At 46.4% G+C, this 17089-nt stretch overlaps 8 non-coding genes across 8 annotated transcripts; all 8 read left to right on the top strand.

Moving 5' to 3' along the window:
• The first annotated feature begins 728 nt into the window (after positions 1 to 728).
• Positions 729 to 919, top strand: LOC130327814 (U2 spliceosomal RNA). Its single transcript, XR_008872121.1, has one exon. It is a non-coding gene; the product is annotated as a U2 spliceosomal RNA (small nuclear RNA).
• Positions 920 to 2997: 2078 nt separating this feature from the next.
• On the top strand, positions 2998 to 3188 carry LOC130327813 (U2 spliceosomal RNA). The gene has a single exon (XR_008872120.1). It is a non-coding gene; the product is annotated as a U2 spliceosomal RNA (small nuclear RNA).
• Positions 3189 to 5266: 2078 nt separating this feature from the next.
• LOC130327812 (U2 spliceosomal RNA) lies at positions 5267 to 5457 on the top strand. The gene has a single exon (XR_008872119.1). It is a non-coding gene; the product is annotated as a U2 spliceosomal RNA (small nuclear RNA).
• Positions 5458 to 7533: 2076 nt separating this feature from the next.
• LOC130327811 (U2 spliceosomal RNA) lies at positions 7534 to 7724 on the top strand. Its single transcript, XR_008872118.1, has one exon. It is a non-coding gene; the product is annotated as a U2 spliceosomal RNA (small nuclear RNA).
• A 2083-nt stretch (positions 7725 to 9807) lies between these two features.
• Positions 9808 to 9998, top strand: LOC130327810 (U2 spliceosomal RNA). The gene has a single exon (XR_008872117.1). It is a non-coding gene; the product is annotated as a U2 spliceosomal RNA (small nuclear RNA).
• Positions 9999 to 12085: 2087 nt separating this feature from the next.
• Positions 12086 to 12276, top strand: LOC130327808 (U2 spliceosomal RNA). Its single transcript, XR_008872116.1, has one exon. It is a non-coding gene; the product is annotated as a U2 spliceosomal RNA (small nuclear RNA).
• Positions 12277 to 14360: 2084 nt separating this feature from the next.
• Positions 14361 to 14551, top strand: LOC130327807 (U2 spliceosomal RNA). The gene has a single exon (XR_008872115.1). It is a non-coding gene; the product is annotated as a U2 spliceosomal RNA (small nuclear RNA).
• A 2076-nt stretch (positions 14552 to 16627) lies between these two features.
• On the top strand, positions 16628 to 16818 carry LOC130327806 (U2 spliceosomal RNA). The gene has a single exon (XR_008872114.1). It is a non-coding gene; the product is annotated as a U2 spliceosomal RNA (small nuclear RNA).
• Positions 16819 to 17089: the final 271 nt, after the last annotated feature.

The raw sequence follows: 17089 nt of genomic DNA, 5'->3' as shown, positions 1-17089 counted from the left end.
GCTGTGTATGTGACTATGGAGCTGTTTGGTGATGTCGTCTATTATGGCCTTCATAGAAGCAACAGGAGATTGTTGCATCCATCTAGAACCCTCAGAACTACAGTGCTATGATGTCACTCACTTCCACAGGCCTTGCAGAGTGTAAACAACAACAACCCAGCTTTGTTGTGTATGTAACCATAGGGATTTGTGATGTCACCTAGAACCTTCACAGCAGCGACAGCTTTATGAGGAGCATCAGCACTGCTCTGCCTGAGCAGAACCATCACCGCCATAGGTTGTCAAATAACCCGGGTTTAACCCACACAGGTAAGTCCAATGGGGTGCAGGCATGTCCTCTATGCTTACAGCTTCCCGTGGGTGTTGGTTTGATACCGTTTGGGGACAGCCAAGGAGGCATCTGCAGGCAACAAAGGTAGGTGTGTGCTTGTGTGTGTGTTTCCTATGCAGATCCTAAGCCCAGTGTTACATGCAAGTAGGAGGAGTAAGAAGGGTTCCTGGCAAATCCGGGTTATGGATTGCATTTAAAAAGGCCCCGTGGGAGTGCAATGGGCCCCTGTCTTGCTGCTTAGCAATAATGGTATGGGTTTAGGTTCTGCTGTGTGTACTGGTGGTTGACTGCCCCCCAGCCCAGAGTGTGCATGGAAAATTGTCTGGCAGCCTCCCTGACAGCAAGCAGTGATAGTGCCCATGAAGGGGACCTTGTTGGGCCCGCCCCTTTCACGGTTATCGCTTCTCGGCCTTTTGGCTAAGATCAAGTGTAGTATCTGTTCTTATCAGTTTAATATCTGATACGTCCCCTATCTGGGGACCATATATTAAATGGATTTTTGAGAACGGGGGCCGATTTCGAAGCTTGCTTCCGTCGCCCTATGCATTGACCCGATATGGCAGTATCTTCGGGTACAGTGCACCACCCCCTTACAGGGTTAAAAAGAAAGATTCCTACTTTCATTGCTACCTGCTTGCTGGCTAGCCAGCTAGCCAGCCCTGTGGGCCTTGCTGCTGCTGCTGCTGCAGCCAAAAAACAAAAGGTGGTGCTGCTGCTGCTTCTGCTTCTGCTTGTGTCTGGCCGCTGTTGGAGCGTCCAGGCACAGGACTTCTGCTGCTGCTGACTAAATGGCCTCCTTAATTGGATCATTTGAGTAGCCAGCACACCTGTGCAGGTAGGGCATGACATGATAGGCAGCTGCCTTGATAGCGGGTGGGTGCTGAATGTTCCTAATTGACAAAATAAGATTAATGCTTATGAAGAAATATAAAATCTCATCCCTTCCCCAATATCGCGCCACACCCCTACCCCTTAATTCCCTGGTTGAACTTGATGGACATATGTCTTTTTTCGACCGTACTAACTATGTAACTATGTAACATAACATGGGGGGGGGGTCTCCTGGCTGTTCACACAGGTGTGTCATTGCTGTACATTGACCATGCATTGCTTCTGTGGTATTGCAAAGGCAAAGACAAATGCTTCCAGCCATCCATTGCACTAATGGATTGGTCATCAGCTGGCTGTCTATGTCCCGCATCAATATAGACCAAAGTACAGAGGGTTAGGCTATGCTATTGTGCACCTACCTGATGCATCAGAAGGTGCGAGGCCCTTGCTAAATTCTGTGCACAGACTTTGAGATCTATGCTTTAGACTGTATCTAAACCTGCTCCAACATGGACTGACATTCTGGCCTACTTTCAGCCGATGCGACTTGTCTGTCGCTGAACAGTCGCTTTTTATGTATTCAGCACCTATGTATAATGTTGTAAAAATGCTCTAGAAGCTAAAGTCGCAGAAATGTCACACATATTTGGCCTGCAACTTTCTGTGCGACAAATTCAGACAGGAAAAATCAGTATAAATCCTTAGAAAATTATCCCCCAGTGTCTCCATCTGCTGGCGGTATTGAATAAGCATTGCTGCACTGATGGGGTATGCATTAGACGAAAAAAAAGAAGAAAAAGAAGAATAATACGCCCAGAAAAGAGGCGAAAAGGAGAAAAACGTAAAAAAACGTGAAAAAAAAGTAAGAGGAAGAGAAGGGAAAAAAAGGTGGAAATGGGTTTAAAAGTGATTTCGGCGGAGAAATATATATATATATATATATATATATATATATATATATACGCGCACACACACACATATATATAAACGTATTCTCCGTTGAGATATTGCAGCCGCTGCTGTGTCCAGGCCCAGGAGCCTTAGCACTGTGCTGTGATGTCACTCAATACCACTGACATCACTAGGTGTAAACAACATCTCTCCTTTGCTGTGTATGTGACTATGGAGCTGTTTGGTGATGTCGTCTATTATGGCCTTCATAGAAGCAACAGGAGATTGTTGCATCCATCTAGAACCCTCAGAACTACAGTGCTATGATGTCACTCACTTCCACAGGCCTTGCAGAGTGTAAACAACAACAACCCAGCTTTGTTGTGTATGTAACCATAGGGATTTGTGATGTCACCTAGAACCTTCACAGCAGCGACAGCTTTATGAGGAGCATCAGCACTGCTCTGCCTGAGCAGAACCATCACCGCCATAGGTTGTCAAATAACCCGGGTTTAACCCACACAGGTAAGTCCAATGGGGTGCAGGCATGTCCTCTATGCTTACAGCTTCCCGTGGGTGTTGGTTTGATACCGTTTGGGGACAGCCAAGGAGGCATCTGCAGGCAACAAAGGTAGGTGTGTGCTTGTGTGTGTGTTTCCTATGCAGATCCTAAGCCCAGTGTCACATGCAAGTAGGAGGAGTAAGAAGGGTTCCTGGCAAATCCGGGTTATGGATTGCATTTAAAAAGGCCCCGTGGGAGTGCAATGGGCCCCTGTCTTGCTGCTTAGCAATAATGGTATGGGTTTAGGTTCTGCTGTGTGTACTGGTGGTTGACTGCCCCCCAGCCCAGAGTGTGCATGGAAAATTGTCTGGCAGCCTCCCTGACAGCAAGCAGTGATAGTGCCCATGAAGGGGACCTTGTTGGGCCCGCCCCTTTCACGGTTATCGCTTCTCGGCCTTTTGGCTAAGATCAAGTGTAGTATCTGTTCTTATCAGTTTAATATCTGATACGTCCCCTATCTGGGGACCATATATTAAATGGATTTTTGAGAACGGGGGCCGATTTCGAAGCTTGCTTCCGTCGCCCTATGCATTGACCCGATATGGCAGTATCTTCGGGTACAGTGCACCACCCCCTTACAGGGTTAAAAAGAAAGATTCCTACTTTCATTGCTACCTGCTTGCTGGCTAGCCAGCTAGCCAGCCCTGTGGGCCTTGCTGCTGCTGCTGCTGCAGCCAAAAAACAAAAGGTGGTGCTGCTGCTGCTTCTGCTTCTGCTTGTGTCTGGCCGCTGTTGGAGCGTCCAGGCACAGGACTTCTGCTGCTGCTGACTAAATGGCCTCCTTAATTGGATCATTTGAGTAGCCAGCACACCTGTGCAGGTAGGGCATGACATGATAGGCAGCTGCCTTGATAGCGGGTGGGTGCTGAATGTTCCTAATTGACAAAATAAGATTAATGCTTATGAAGAAATATAAAATCTCATCCCTTCCCCAATATCGCGCCACACCCCTACCCCTTAATTCCCTGGTTGAACTTGATGGACATATGTCTTTTTTCGACCGTACTAACTATGTAACTATGTAACATAACATGGGGGGGGGGGTCTCCTGGCTGTTCACACAGGTGTGTCATTGCTGTACATTGACCATGCATTGCTTCTGTGGTATTGCAAAGGCAAAGACAAATGCTTCCAGCCATCCATTGCACTAATGGATTGGTCATCAGCTGGCTGTCTATGTCCCGCATCAATATAGACCAAAGTACAGAGGGTTAGGCTATGCTATTGTGCACCTACCTGATGCATCAGAAGGTGCGAGGCCCTTGCTAAATTCTGTGCACAGACTTTGAGATCTATGCTTTAGACTGTATCTAAACCTGCTCCAACATGGACTGACATTCTGGCCTACTTTCAGCCGATGCGACTTGTCTGTCGCTGAACAGTCGCTTTTTATGTATTCAGCACCTATGTATAATGTTGTAAAAATGCTCTAGAAGCTAAAGTCGCAGAAATGTCACACATATTTGGCCTGCAACTTTCTGTGCGACAAATTCAGACAGGAAAAATCAGTATAAATCCTTAGAAAATTATCCCCCAGTGTCTCCATCTGCTGGCGGTATTGAATAAGCATTGCTGCACTGATGGGGTATGCATTAGACGAAAAAAAAGAAGAAAAAGAAGAATAATACGCCCAGAAAAGAGGCGAAAAGGAGAAAAACGTAAAAAAACGTGAAAAAAAAGTAAGAGGAAGAGAAGGGAAAAAAAGGTGGAAATGGGTTTAAAAGTGATTTCGGCGGAGAATATATATATATATATATATATATATATATATATATATACGCGCACACACACACATATATATAAACGTATTCTCCGTTGAGATATTGCAGCCGCTGCTGTGTCCAGGCCCAGGAGCCTTAGCACTGTGCTGTGATGTCACTCAATACCACTGACATCACTAGGTGTAAACAACATCTCTCCTTTGCTGTGTATGTGACTATGGAGCTGTTTGGTGATGTCGTCTATTATGGCCTTCATAGAAGCAACAGGAGATTGTTGCATCCATCTAGAACCCTCAGAACTACAGTGCTATGATGTCACTCACTTCCACAGGCCTTGCAGAGTGTAAACAACAACAACCCAGCTTTGTTGTGTATGTAACCATAGGGATTTGTGATGTCACCTAGAACCTTCACAGCAGCGACAGCTTTATGAGGAGCATCAGCACTGCTCTGCCTGAGCAGAACCATCACCGCCATAGGTTGTCAAATAACCCGGGTTTAACCCACACAGGTAAGTCCAATGGGGTGCAGGCATGTCCTCTATGCTTACAGCTTCCCGTAGGTGTTGGTTTGATACCGTTTGGGGACAGCCAAGGAGGCATCTGCAGGCAACAAAGGTAGGTGTGTGCTTGTGTGTGTGTTTCCTATGCAGATCCTAAGCCCAGTGTCACATGCAAGTAGGAGGAGTAAGAAGGGTTCCTGGCAAATCCGGGTTATGGATTGCATTTAAAAAGGCCCCGTGGGAGTGCAATGGGCCCCTGTCTTGCTGCTTAGCAATAATGGTATGGGTTTAGGTTCTGCTGTGTGTACTGGTGGTTGACTGCCCCCCAGCCCAGAGTGTGCATGGAAAATTGTCTGGCAGCCTCCCTGACAGCAAGCAGTGATAGTGCCCATGAAGGGGACCTTGTTGGGCCCGCCCCTTTCACGGTTATCGCTTCTCGGCCTTTTGGCTAAGATCAAGTGTAGTATCTGTTCTTATCAGTTTAATATCTGATACGTCCCCTATCTGGGGACCATATATTAAATGGATTTTTGAGAACGGGGGCCGATTTCGAAGCTTGCTTCCGTCGCCCTATGCATTGACCCGATATGGCAGTATCTTCGGGTACAGTGCACCACCCCCTTACAGGGTTAAAAAGAAAGATTCCTACTTTCATTGCTACCTGCTTGCTGGCTAGCCAGCTAGCCAGCCCTGTGGGCCTTGCTGCTGCTGCTGCTGCAGCCAAAAAACAAAAGGTGGTGCTGCTGCTGCTTCTGCTTCTGCTTGTGTCTGGCCGCTGTTGGAGCGTCCAGGCACAGGACTTCTGCTGCTGCTGACTAAATGGCCTCCTTAATTGGATCATTTGAGTAGCCAGCACACCTGTGCAGGTAGGGCATGACATGATAGGCAGCTGCCTTGATAGCGGGTGGGTGCTGAATGTTCCTAATTGACAAAATAAGATTAATGCTTATGAAGAAATATAAAATCTCATCCCTTCCCCAATATCGCGCCACACCCCTACCCCTTAATTCCCTGGTTGAACTTGATGGACATATGTCTTTTTTCGACCGTACTAACTATGTAACTATGTAACATAACATGGGGGGGGGGGTCTCCTGGCTGTTCACACAGGTGTGTCATTGCTGTACATTGACCATGCATTGCTTCTGTGGTATTGCAAAGGCAAAGACAAATGCTTCCAGCCATCCATTGCACTAATGGATTGGTCATCAGCTGGCTGTCTATGTCCCGCATCAATATAGACCAAAGTACAGAGGGTTAGGCTATGCTATTGTGCACCTACCTGATGCATCAGAAGGTGCGAGGCCCTTGCTAAATTCTGTGCACAGACTTTGAGATCTATGCTTTAGACTGTATCTAAACCTGCTCCAACATGGACTGACATTCTGGCCTACTTTCAGCCGATGCGACTTGTCTGTCGCTGAACAGTCGCTTTTTATGTATTCAGCACCTATGTATAATGTTGTAAAAATGCTCTAGAAGCTAAAGTCGCAGAAATGTCACACATATTTGGCCTGCAACTTTCTGTGCGACAAATTCAGACAGGAAAAATCAGTATAAATCCTTAGAAAATTATCCCCCAGTGTCTCCATCTGCTGGCGGTATTGAATAAGCATTGCTGCACTGATGGGGTATGCATTAGACGAAAAAAAAGAAGAAAAAGAAGAATAATACGCCCAGAAAAGAGGCGAAAAGGAGAAAAACGTAAAAAAACGTGAAAAAAAAGTAAGAGGAAGAGAAGGGAAAAAAAGGTGGAAATGGGTTTAAAAGTGATTTCGGCGGAGAAATATATATATATATATATATATATATATAATATATACGCGCACACACACACATATATATAAACGTATTCTCCGTTGAGATATTGCAGCCGCTGCTGTGTCCAGGCCCAGGAGCCTTAGCACTGTGCTGTGATGTCACTCAATACCACTGACATCACTAGGTGTAAACAACATCTCTCCTTTGCTGTGTATGTGACTATGGAGCTGTTTGGTGATGTCGTCTATTATGGCCTTCATAGAAGCAACAGGAGATTGTTGCATCCATCTAGAACCCTCAGAACTACAGTGCTATGATGTCACTCACTTCCACAGGCCTTGCAGAGTGTAAACAACAACAACCCAGCTTTGTTGTGTATGTAACCATAGGGATTTGTGATGTCACCTAGAACCTTCACAGCAGCGACAGCTTTATGAGGAGCATCAGCACTGCTCTGCCTGAGCAGAACCATCACCGCCATAGGTTGTCAAATAACCCGGGTTTAACCCACACAGGTAAGTCCAATGGGGTGCAGGCATGTCCTCTATGCTTACAGCTTCCCGTAGGTGTTGGTTTGATACCGTTTGGGGACAGCCAAGGAGGCATCTGCAGGCAACAAAGGTAGGTGTGTGCTTGTGTGTGTGTTTCCTATGCAGATCCTAAGCCCAGTGTCACATGCAAGTAGGAGGAGTAAGAAGGGTTCCTGGCAAATCCGGGTTATGGATTGCATTTAAAAAGGCCCCGTGGGAGTGCAATGGGCCCCTGTCTTGCTGCTTAGCAATAATGGTATGGGTTTAGGTTCTGCTGTGTGTACTGGTGGTTGACTGCCCCCCAGCCCAGAGTGTGCATGGAAAATTGTCTGGCAGCCTCCCTGACAGCAAGCAGTGATAGTGCCCATGAAGGGGACCTTGTTGGGCCCGCCCCTTTCACGGTTATCGCTTCTCGGCCTTTTGGCTAAGATCAAGTGTAGTATCTGTTCTTATCAGTTTAATATCTGATACGTCCCCTATCTGGGGACCATATATTAAATGGATTTTTGAGAACGGGGGCCGATTTCGAAGCTTGCTTCCGTCGCCCTATGCATTGACCCGATATGGCAGTATCTTCGGGTACAGTGCACCACCCCCTTACAGGGTTAAAAAGAAAGATTCCTACTTTCATTGCTACCTGCTTGCTGGCTAGCCAGCTAGCCAGCCCTGTGGGCCTTGCTGCTGCTGCTGCTGCAGCCAAAAAACAAAAGGTGGTGCTGCTGCTGCTTCTGCTTCTGCTTGTGTCTGGCCGCTGTTGGAGCGTCCAGGCACAGGACTTCTGCTGCTGCTGACTAAATGGCCTCCTTAATTGGATCATTTGAGTAGCCAGCACACCTGTGCAGGTAGGGCATGACATGATAGGCAGCTGCCTTGATAGCGGGTGGGTGCTGAATGTTCCTAATTGACAAAATAAGATTAATGCTTATGAAGAAATATAAAATCTCATCCCTTCCCCAATATCGCGCCACACCCCTACCCCTTAATTCCCTGGTTGAACTTGATGGACATATGTCTTTTTTCGACCGTACTAACTATGTAACTATGTAACATAACATGGGGGGGGGGGTCTCCTGGCTGTTCACACAGGTGTGTCATTGCTGTACATTGACCATGCATTGCTTCTGTGGTATTGCAAAGGCAAAGACAAATGCTTCCAGCCATCCATTGCACTAATGGATTGGTCATCAGCTGGCTGTCTATGTCCCGCATCAATATAGACCAAAGTACAGAGGGTTAGGCTATGCTATTGTGCACCTACCTGATGCATCAGAAGGTGCGAGGCCCTTGCTAAATTCTGTGCACAGACTTTGAGATCTATGCTTTAGACTGTATCTAAACCTGCTCCAACATGGACTGACATTCTGGCCTACTTTCAGCCGATGCGACTTGTCTGTCGCTGAACAGTCGCTTTTTATGTATTCAGCACCTATGTATAATGTTGTAAAAATGCTCTAGAAGCTAAAGTCGCAGAAATGTCACACATATTTGGCCTGCAACTTTCTGTGCGACAAATTCAGACAGGAAAAATCAGTATAAATCCTTAGAAAATTATCCCCCAGTGTCTCCATCTGCTGGCGGTATTGAATAAGCATTGCTGCACTGATGGGGTATGCATTAGACGAAAAAAAAGAAGAAAAAGAAGAATAATACGCCCAGAAAAGAGGCGAAAAGGAGAAAAACGTAAAAAAACGTGAAAAAAAAGTAAGAGGAAGAGAAGGGAAAAAAAGGTGGAAATGGGTTTAAAAGTGATTTCGGCGGAGAAATATATATATATATATATATATATATATATATATATATATATACGCGCACACACACACATATATATAAACGTATTCTCCGTTGAGATATTGCAGCCGCTGCTGTGTCCAGGCCCAGGAGCCTTAGCACTGTGCTGTGATGTCACTCAATACCACTGACATCACTAGGTGTAAACAACATCTCTCCTTTGCTGTGTATGTGACTATGGAGCTGTTTGGTGATGTCGTCTATTATGGCCTTCATAGAAGCAACAGGAGATTGTTGCATCCATCTAGAACCCTCAGAACTACAGTGCTATGATGTCACTCACTTCCACAGGCCTTGCAGAGTGTAAACAACAACAACCCAGCTTTGTTGTGTATGTAACCATAGGGATTTGTGATGTCACCTAGAACCTTCACAGCAGCGACAGCTTTATGAGGAGCATCAGCACTGCTCTGCCTGAGCAGAACCATCACCGCCATAGGTTGTCAAATAACCCGGGTTTAACCCACACAGGTAAGTCCAATGGGGTGCAGGCATGTCCTCTATGCTTACAGCTTCCCGTGGGTGTTGGTTTGATACCGTTTGGGGACAGCCAAGGAGGCATCTGCAGGCAACAAAGGTAGGTGTGTGCTTGTGTGTGTGTTTCCTATGCAGATCCTAAGCCCAGTGTCACATGCAAGTAGGAGGAGTAAGAAGGGTTCCTGGCAAATCCGGGTTATGGATTGCATTTAAAAAGGCCCCGTGGGAGTGCAATGGGCCCCTGTCTTGCTGCTTAGCAATAATGGTATGGGTTTAGGTTCTGCTGTGTGTACTGGTGGTTGACTGCCCCCCAGCCCAGAGTGTGCATGGAAAATTGTCTGGCAGCCTCCCTGACAGCAAGCAGTGATAGTGCCCATGAAGGGGACCTTGTTGGGCCCGCCCCTTTCACGGTTATCGCTTCTCGGCCTTTTGGCTAAGATCAAGTGTAGTATCTGTTCTTATCAGTTTAATATCTGATACGTCCCCTATCTGGGGACCATATATTAAATGGATTTTTGAGAACGGGGGCCGATTTCGAAGCTTGCTTCCGTCGCCCTATGCATTGACCCGATATGGCAGTATCTTCGGGTACAGTGCACCACCCCCTTACAGGGTTAAAAAGAAAGATTCCTACTTTCATTGCTACCTGCTTGCTGGCTAGCCAGCTAGCCAGCCCTGTGGGCCTTGCTGCTGCTGCTGCTGCAGCCAAAAAACAAAAGGTGGTGCTGCTGCTGCTTCTGCTTCTGCTTGTGTCTGGCCGCTGTTGGAGCGTCCAGGCACAGGACTTCTGCTGCTGCTGACTAAATGGCCTCCTTAATTGGATCATTTGAGTAGCCAGCACACCTGTGCAGGTAGGGCATGACATGATAGGCAGCTGCCTTGATAGCGGGTGGGTGCTGAATGTTCCTAATTGACAAAATAAGATTAATGCTTATGAAGAAATATAAAATCTCATCCCTTCCCCAATATCGCGCCACACCCCTACCCCTTAATTCCCTGGTTGAACTTGATGGACATATGTCTTTTTTCGACCGTACTAACTATGTAACTATGTAACATAACATGGGGGGGGGGGTCTCCTGGCTGTTCACACAGGTGTGTCATTGCTGTACATTGACCATGCATTGCTTCTGTGGTATTGCAAAGGCAAAGACAAATGCTTCCAGCCATCCATTGCACTAATGGATTGGTCATCAGCTGGCTGTCTATGTCCCGCATCAATATAGACCAAAGTACAGAGGGTTAGGCTATGCTATTGTGCACCTACCTGATGCATCAGAAGGTGCGAGGCCCTTGCTAAATTCTGTGCACAGACTTTGAGATCTATGCTTTAGACTGTATCTAAACCTGCTCCAACATGGACTGACATTCTGGCCTACTTTCAGCCGATGCGACTTGTCTGTCGCTGAACAGTCGCTTTTTATGTATTCAGCACCTATGTATAATGTTGTAAAAATGCTCTAGAAGCTAAAGTCGCAGAAATGTCACACATATTTGGCCTGCAACTTTCTGTGCGACAAATTCAGACAGGAAAAATCAGTATAAATCCTTAGAAAATTATCCCCCAGTGTCTCCATCTGCTGGCGGTATTGAATAAGCATTGCTGCACTGATGGGGTATGCATTAGACGAAAAAAAAGAAGAAAAAGAAGAATAATACGCCCAGAAAAGAGGCGAAAAGGAGAAAAACGTAAAAAAACGTGAAAAAAAAGTAAGAGGAAGAGAAGGGAAAAAAAGGTGGAAATGGGTTTAAAAGTGATTTCGGCGGAGAAATATATATATATATATATATATATATATATATATATATATATATATACGCGCACACACACACATATATATAAACGTATTCTCCGTTGAGATATTGCAGCCGCTGCTGTGTCCAGGCCCAGGAGCCTTAGCACTGTGCTGTGATGTCACTCAATACCACTGACATCACTAGGTGTAAACAACATCTCTCCTTTGCTGTGTATGTGACTATGGAGCTGTTTGGTGATGTCGTCTATTATGGCCTTCATAGAAGCAACAGGAGATTGTTGCATCCATCTAGAACCCTCAGAACTACAGTGCTATGATGTCACTCACTTCCACAGGCCTTGCAGAGTGTAAACAACAACAACCCAGCTTTGTTGTGTATGTAACCATAGGGATTTGTGATGTCACCTAGAACCTTCACAGCAGCGACAGCTTTATGAGGAGCATCAGCACTGCTCTGCCTGAGCAGAACCATCACCGCCATAGGTTGTCAAATAACCCGGGTTTAACCCACACAGGTAAGTCCAATGGGGTGCAGGCATGTCCTCTATGCTTACAGCTTCCCGTGGGTGTTGGTTTGATACCGTTTGGGGACAGCCAAGGAGGCATCTGCAGGCAACAAAGGTAGGTGTGTGCTTGTGTGTGTGTTTCCTATGCAGATCCTAAGCCCAGTGTCACATGCAAGTAGGAGGAGTAAGAAGGGTTCCTGGCAAATCCGGGTTATGGATTGCATTTAAAAAGGCCCCGTGGGAGTGCAATGGGCCCCTGTCTTGCTGCTTAGCAATAATGGTATGGGTTTAGGTTCTGCTGTGTGTACTGGTGGTTGACTGCCCCCCAGCCCAGAGTGTGCATGGAAAATTGTCTGGCAGCCTCCCTGACAGCAAGCAGTGATAGTGCCCATGAAGGGGACCTTGTTGGGCCCGCCCCTTTCACGGTTATCGCTTCTCGGCCTTTTGGCTAAGATCAAGTGTAGTATCTGTTCTTATCAGTTTAATATCTGATACGTCCCCTATCTGGGGACCATATATTAAATGGATTTTTGAGAACGGGGGCCGATTTCGAAGCTTGCTTCCGTCGCCCTATGCATTGACCCGATATGGCAGTATCTTCGGGTACAGTGCACCACCCCCTTACAGGGTTAAAAAGAAAGATTCCTACTTTCATTGCTACCTGCTTGCTGGCTAGCCAGCTAGCCAGCCCTGTGGGCCTTGCTGCTGCTGCTGCTGCAGCCAAAAAACAAAAGGTGGTGCTGCTGCTGCTTCTGCTTCTGCTTGTGTCTGGCCGCTGTTGGAGCGTCCAGGCACAGGACTTCTGCTGCTGCTGACTACATGGCCTCCTTAATTGGATCATTTGAGTAGCCAGCACACCTGTGCAGGTAGGGCATGACATGATAGGCAGCTGCCTTGATAGCGGGTGGGTGCTGAATGTTCCTAATTGACAAAATAAGATTAATGCTTATGAAGAAATATAAAATCTCATCCCTTCCCCAATATCGCGCCACACCCCTACCCCTTAATTCCCTGGTTGAACTTGATGGACATATGTCTTTTTTCGACCGTACTAACTATGTAACTATGTAACATAACATGGGGGGGGGGTCTCCTGGCTGTTCACACAGGTGTGTCATTGCTGTACATTGACCATGCATTGCTTCTGTGGTATTGCAAAGGCAAAGACAAATGCTTCCAGCCATCCATTGCACTAATGGATTGGTCATCAGCTGGCTGTCTATGTCCCGCATCAATATAGACCAAAGTACAGAGGGTTAGGCTATGCTATTGTGCACCTACCTGATGCATCAGAAGGTGCGAGGCCCTTGCTAAATTCTGTGCACAGACTTTGAGATCTATGCTTTAGACTGTATCTAAACCTGCTCCAACATGGACTGACATTCTGGCCTACTTTCAGCCGATGCGACTTGTCTGTCGCTGAACAGTCGCTTTTTATGTATTCAGCACCTATGTATAATGTTGTAAAAATGCTCTAGAAGCTAAAGTCGCAGAAATGTCACACATATTTGGCCTGCAACTTTCTGTGCGACAAATTCAGACAGGAAAAATCAGTATAAATCCTTAGAAAATTATCCCCCAGTGTCTCCATCTGCTGGCGGTATTGAATAAGCATTGCTGCACTGATGGGGTATGCATTAGACGAAAAAAAAGAAGAAAAAGAAGAATAATACGCCCAGAAAAGAGGCGAAAAGGAGAAAAACTTAAAAAAACGTGAAAAAAAAGTAAGAGGAAGAGAAGGGAAAAAAAGGTGGAAATGGGTTTAAAAGTGATTTCGGCGGAGAAATATATATATATATATATATATATATATATATATATATATATATACGCGCACACACACACATATATATAAACGTATTCTCCGTTGAGATATTGCAGCCGCTGCTGTGTCCAGGCCCAGGAGCCTTAGCACTGTGCTGTGATGTCACTCAATACCACTGACATCACTAGGTGTAAACAACATCTCTCCTTTGCTGTGTATGTGACTATGGAGCTGTTTGGTGATGTCGTCTATTATGGCCTTCATAGAAGCAACAGGAGATTGTTGCATCCATCTAGAACCCTCAGAACTACAGTGCTATGATGTCACTCACTTCCACAGGCCTTGCAGAGTGTAAACAACAACAACCCAGCTTTGTTGTGTATGTAACCATAGGGATTTGTGATGTCACCTAGAACCTTCACAGCAGCGACAGCTTTATGAGGAGCATCAGCACTGCTCTGCCTGAGCAGAACCATCACCGCCATAGGTTGTCAAATAACCCGGGTTTAACCCACACAGGTAAGTCCAATGGGGTGCAGGCATGTCCTCTATGCTTACAGCTTCCCGTGGGTGTTGGTTTGATACCGTTTGGGGACAGCCAAGGAGGCATCTGCAGGCAACAAAGGTAGGTGTGTGCTTGTGTGTGTGTTTCCTATGCAGATCCTAAGCCCAGTGTTACATGCAAGTAGGAGGAGTAAGAAGGGTTCCTGGCAAATCCGGGTTATGGATTGCATTTAAAAAGGCCCCGTGGGAGTGCAATGGGCCCCTGTCTTGCTGCTTAGCAATAATGGTATGGGTTTAGGTTCTGCTGTGTGTACTGGTGGTTGACTGCCCCCCAGCCCAGAGTGTGCATGGAAAATTGTCTGGCAGCCTCCCTGACAGCAAGCAGTGATAGTGCCCATGAAGGGGACCTTGTTGGGCCCGCCCCTTTCACGGTTATCGCTTCTCGGCCTTTTGGCTAAGATCAAGTGTAGTATCTGTTCTTATCAGTTTAATATCTGATACGTCCCCTATCTGGGGACCATATATTAAATGGATTTTTGAGAACGGGGGCCGATTTCGAAGCTTGCTTCCGTCGCCCTATGCATTGACCCGATATGGCAGTATCTTCGGGTACAGTGCACCACCCCCTTACAGGGTTAAAAAGAAAGATTCCTACTTTCATTGCTACCTGCTTGCTGGCTAGCCAGCTAGCCAGCCCTGTGGGCCTTGCTGCTGCTGCTGCTGCAGCCAAAAAACAAAAGGTGGTGCTGCTGCTGCTTCTGCTTCTGCTTGTGTCTGGCCGCTGTTGGAGCGTCCAGGCACAGGACTTCTGCTGCTGCTGACTAAATGGCCTCCTTAATTGGATCATTTGAGTAGCCAGCACACCTGTGCAGGTAGGGCATGACATGATAGGCAGCTGCCTTGATAGCGGGTGGGTGCTGAATGTTCCTAATTGACAAAATAAGATTAATGCTTATGAAGAAATATAAAATCTCATCCCTTCCCCAATATCGCGCCACACCCCTACCCCTTAATTCCCTGGTTGAACTTGATGGACATATGTCTTTTTTCGACCGTACTAACTATGTAACTATGTAACATAACATGGGGGGGGGGTCTCCTGGCTGTTCACACAGGTGTGTCATTGCTGTACATTGACCATGCATTGCTTCTGTGGTATTGCAAAGGCAAAGACAAATGCTTCCAGCCATCCATTGCACTAATGGATTGGTCATCAGCTGGCTGTCTATGTCCCGCATCAATATAGACCAAAGTACAGAGGGTTAGGCTATGCTATTGTGCACCTACCTGATGCATCAGAAGGTGCGAGGCCCTTGCTAAATTCTGTGCACAGACTTTGAGATCTATGCTTTAGACTGTATCTAAACCTGCTCCAACATGGACTGACATTCTGGCCTACTTTCAGCCGATGCGACTTGTCTGTCGCTGAACAGTCGCTTTTTATGTATTCAGCACCTATGTATAATGTTGTAAAAATGCTCTAGAAGCTAAAGTCGCAGAAATGTCACACATATTTGGCCTGCAACTTTCTGTGCGACAAATTCAGACAGGAAAAATCAGTATAAATCCTTAGAAAATTATCCCCCAGTGTCTCCATCTGCTGGCGGTATTGAATAAGCATTGCTGCACTGATGGGGTATGCATTAGACGAAAAAAAAGAAGAAAAAGAAGAATAATACGCCCAGAAAAGAGGCGAAAAGGAGAAAAACGTAAAAAAACGTGAAAAAAAAGTAAGAGGAAGAGAAGGGAAAAAAAGGTGGAAATGGGTTTAAAAGTGATTTCGGCGGAGAAATATATATATATATATATATATATATATATATATATACGCGCACACACACACATATATATAAACGTATTCTCCGTTGAGATATTGCAGCCGCTGCTGTGTCCAGGCCCAGGAGCCTTAGCACTGTGCTGTGATGTCACTCAATACCACTGACATCACTAGGTGTAAACAACATCTCTCCTTTGCTGTGTATGTGACTATGGAGCTGTTTGGTGATGTCGTCTATTATGGCCTTCATAGAAGCAACAGGAGATTGTTGCATCCATCTAGAACCCTCAGAACTACAGTGCTATGATGTCACTCACTTCCACAGGCCTTGCAGAGTGTAAACAACAACAACCCAGCTTTGTTGTGTATGTAACCATAGGGATTTGTGATGTCACCTAGAACCTTCACAGCAGCGACAGCTTTATGAGGAGCATCAGCACTGCTCTGCCTGAGCAGAACCATCACCGCCATAGGTTGTCAAATAACCCGGGTTTAACCCACACAGGTAAGTCCAATGGGGTGCAGGCATGTCCTCTATGCTTACAGCTTCCCGTGGGTGTTGGTTTGATACCGTTTGGGGACAGCCAAGGAGGCATCTGCAGGCAACAAAGGTAGGTGTGTGCTTGTGTGTGTGTTTCCTATGCAGATCCTAAGCCCAGTGTCACATGCAAGTAGGAGGAGTAAGAAGGGTTCCTGGCAAATCCGGGTTATGGATTGCATTTAAAAAGGCCCCGTGGGAGTGCAATGGGCCCCTGTCTTGCTGCTTAGCAATAATGGTATGGGTTTAGGTTCTGCTGTGTGTACTGGTGGTTGACTGCCCCCCAGCCCAGAGTGTGCATGGAAAATTGTCTGGCAGCCTCCCTGACAGCAAGCAGTGATAGTGCCCATGAAGGGGACCTTGTTGGGCCCGCCCCTTTCACGGTTATCGCTTCTCGGCCTTTTGGCTAAGATCAAGTGTAGTATCTGTTCTTATCAGTTTAATATCTGATACGTCCCCTATCTGGGGACCATATATTAAATGGATTTTTGAGAACGGGGGCCGATTTCGAAGCTTGCTTCCGTCGCCCTATGCATTGACCCGATATGGCAGTATCTTCGGGTACAGTGCACCACCCCCTTACAGGGTTAAAAAGAAAGATTCCTACTTTCATTGCTACCTGCTTGCTGGCTAGCCAGCTAGCCAGCCCTGTGGGCCTTGCTGCTGCTGCTGCTGCAGCCAAAAAACAAAAGGTGGTGCTGCTGCTGCTTCTGCTTCTGCTTGTGTCTGGCCGCTGTTGGAGCGTCCAGGCACAGGACTTCTGCTGCTGCTGACTAAATGGCCTCCTTAATTGGATCATTTGAGTAGCCAGCACACCTGTGCAGGTAGGGCATGACATGATAGGCAGC

Source organism: Hyla sarda, unplaced genomic scaffold (genome assembly GCF_029499605.1).
Source record: "Hyla sarda isolate aHylSar1 unplaced genomic scaffold, aHylSar1.hap1 scaffold_303, whole genome shotgun sequence".
In the NCBI taxonomy this organism is placed as follows: Eukaryota; Metazoa; Chordata; class Amphibia; order Anura; family Hylidae; genus Hyla; species Hyla sarda.
Note: the sequence above shows the minus strand (reverse complement) of the source record. Positions and strands in the feature narration are given on the sequence as shown.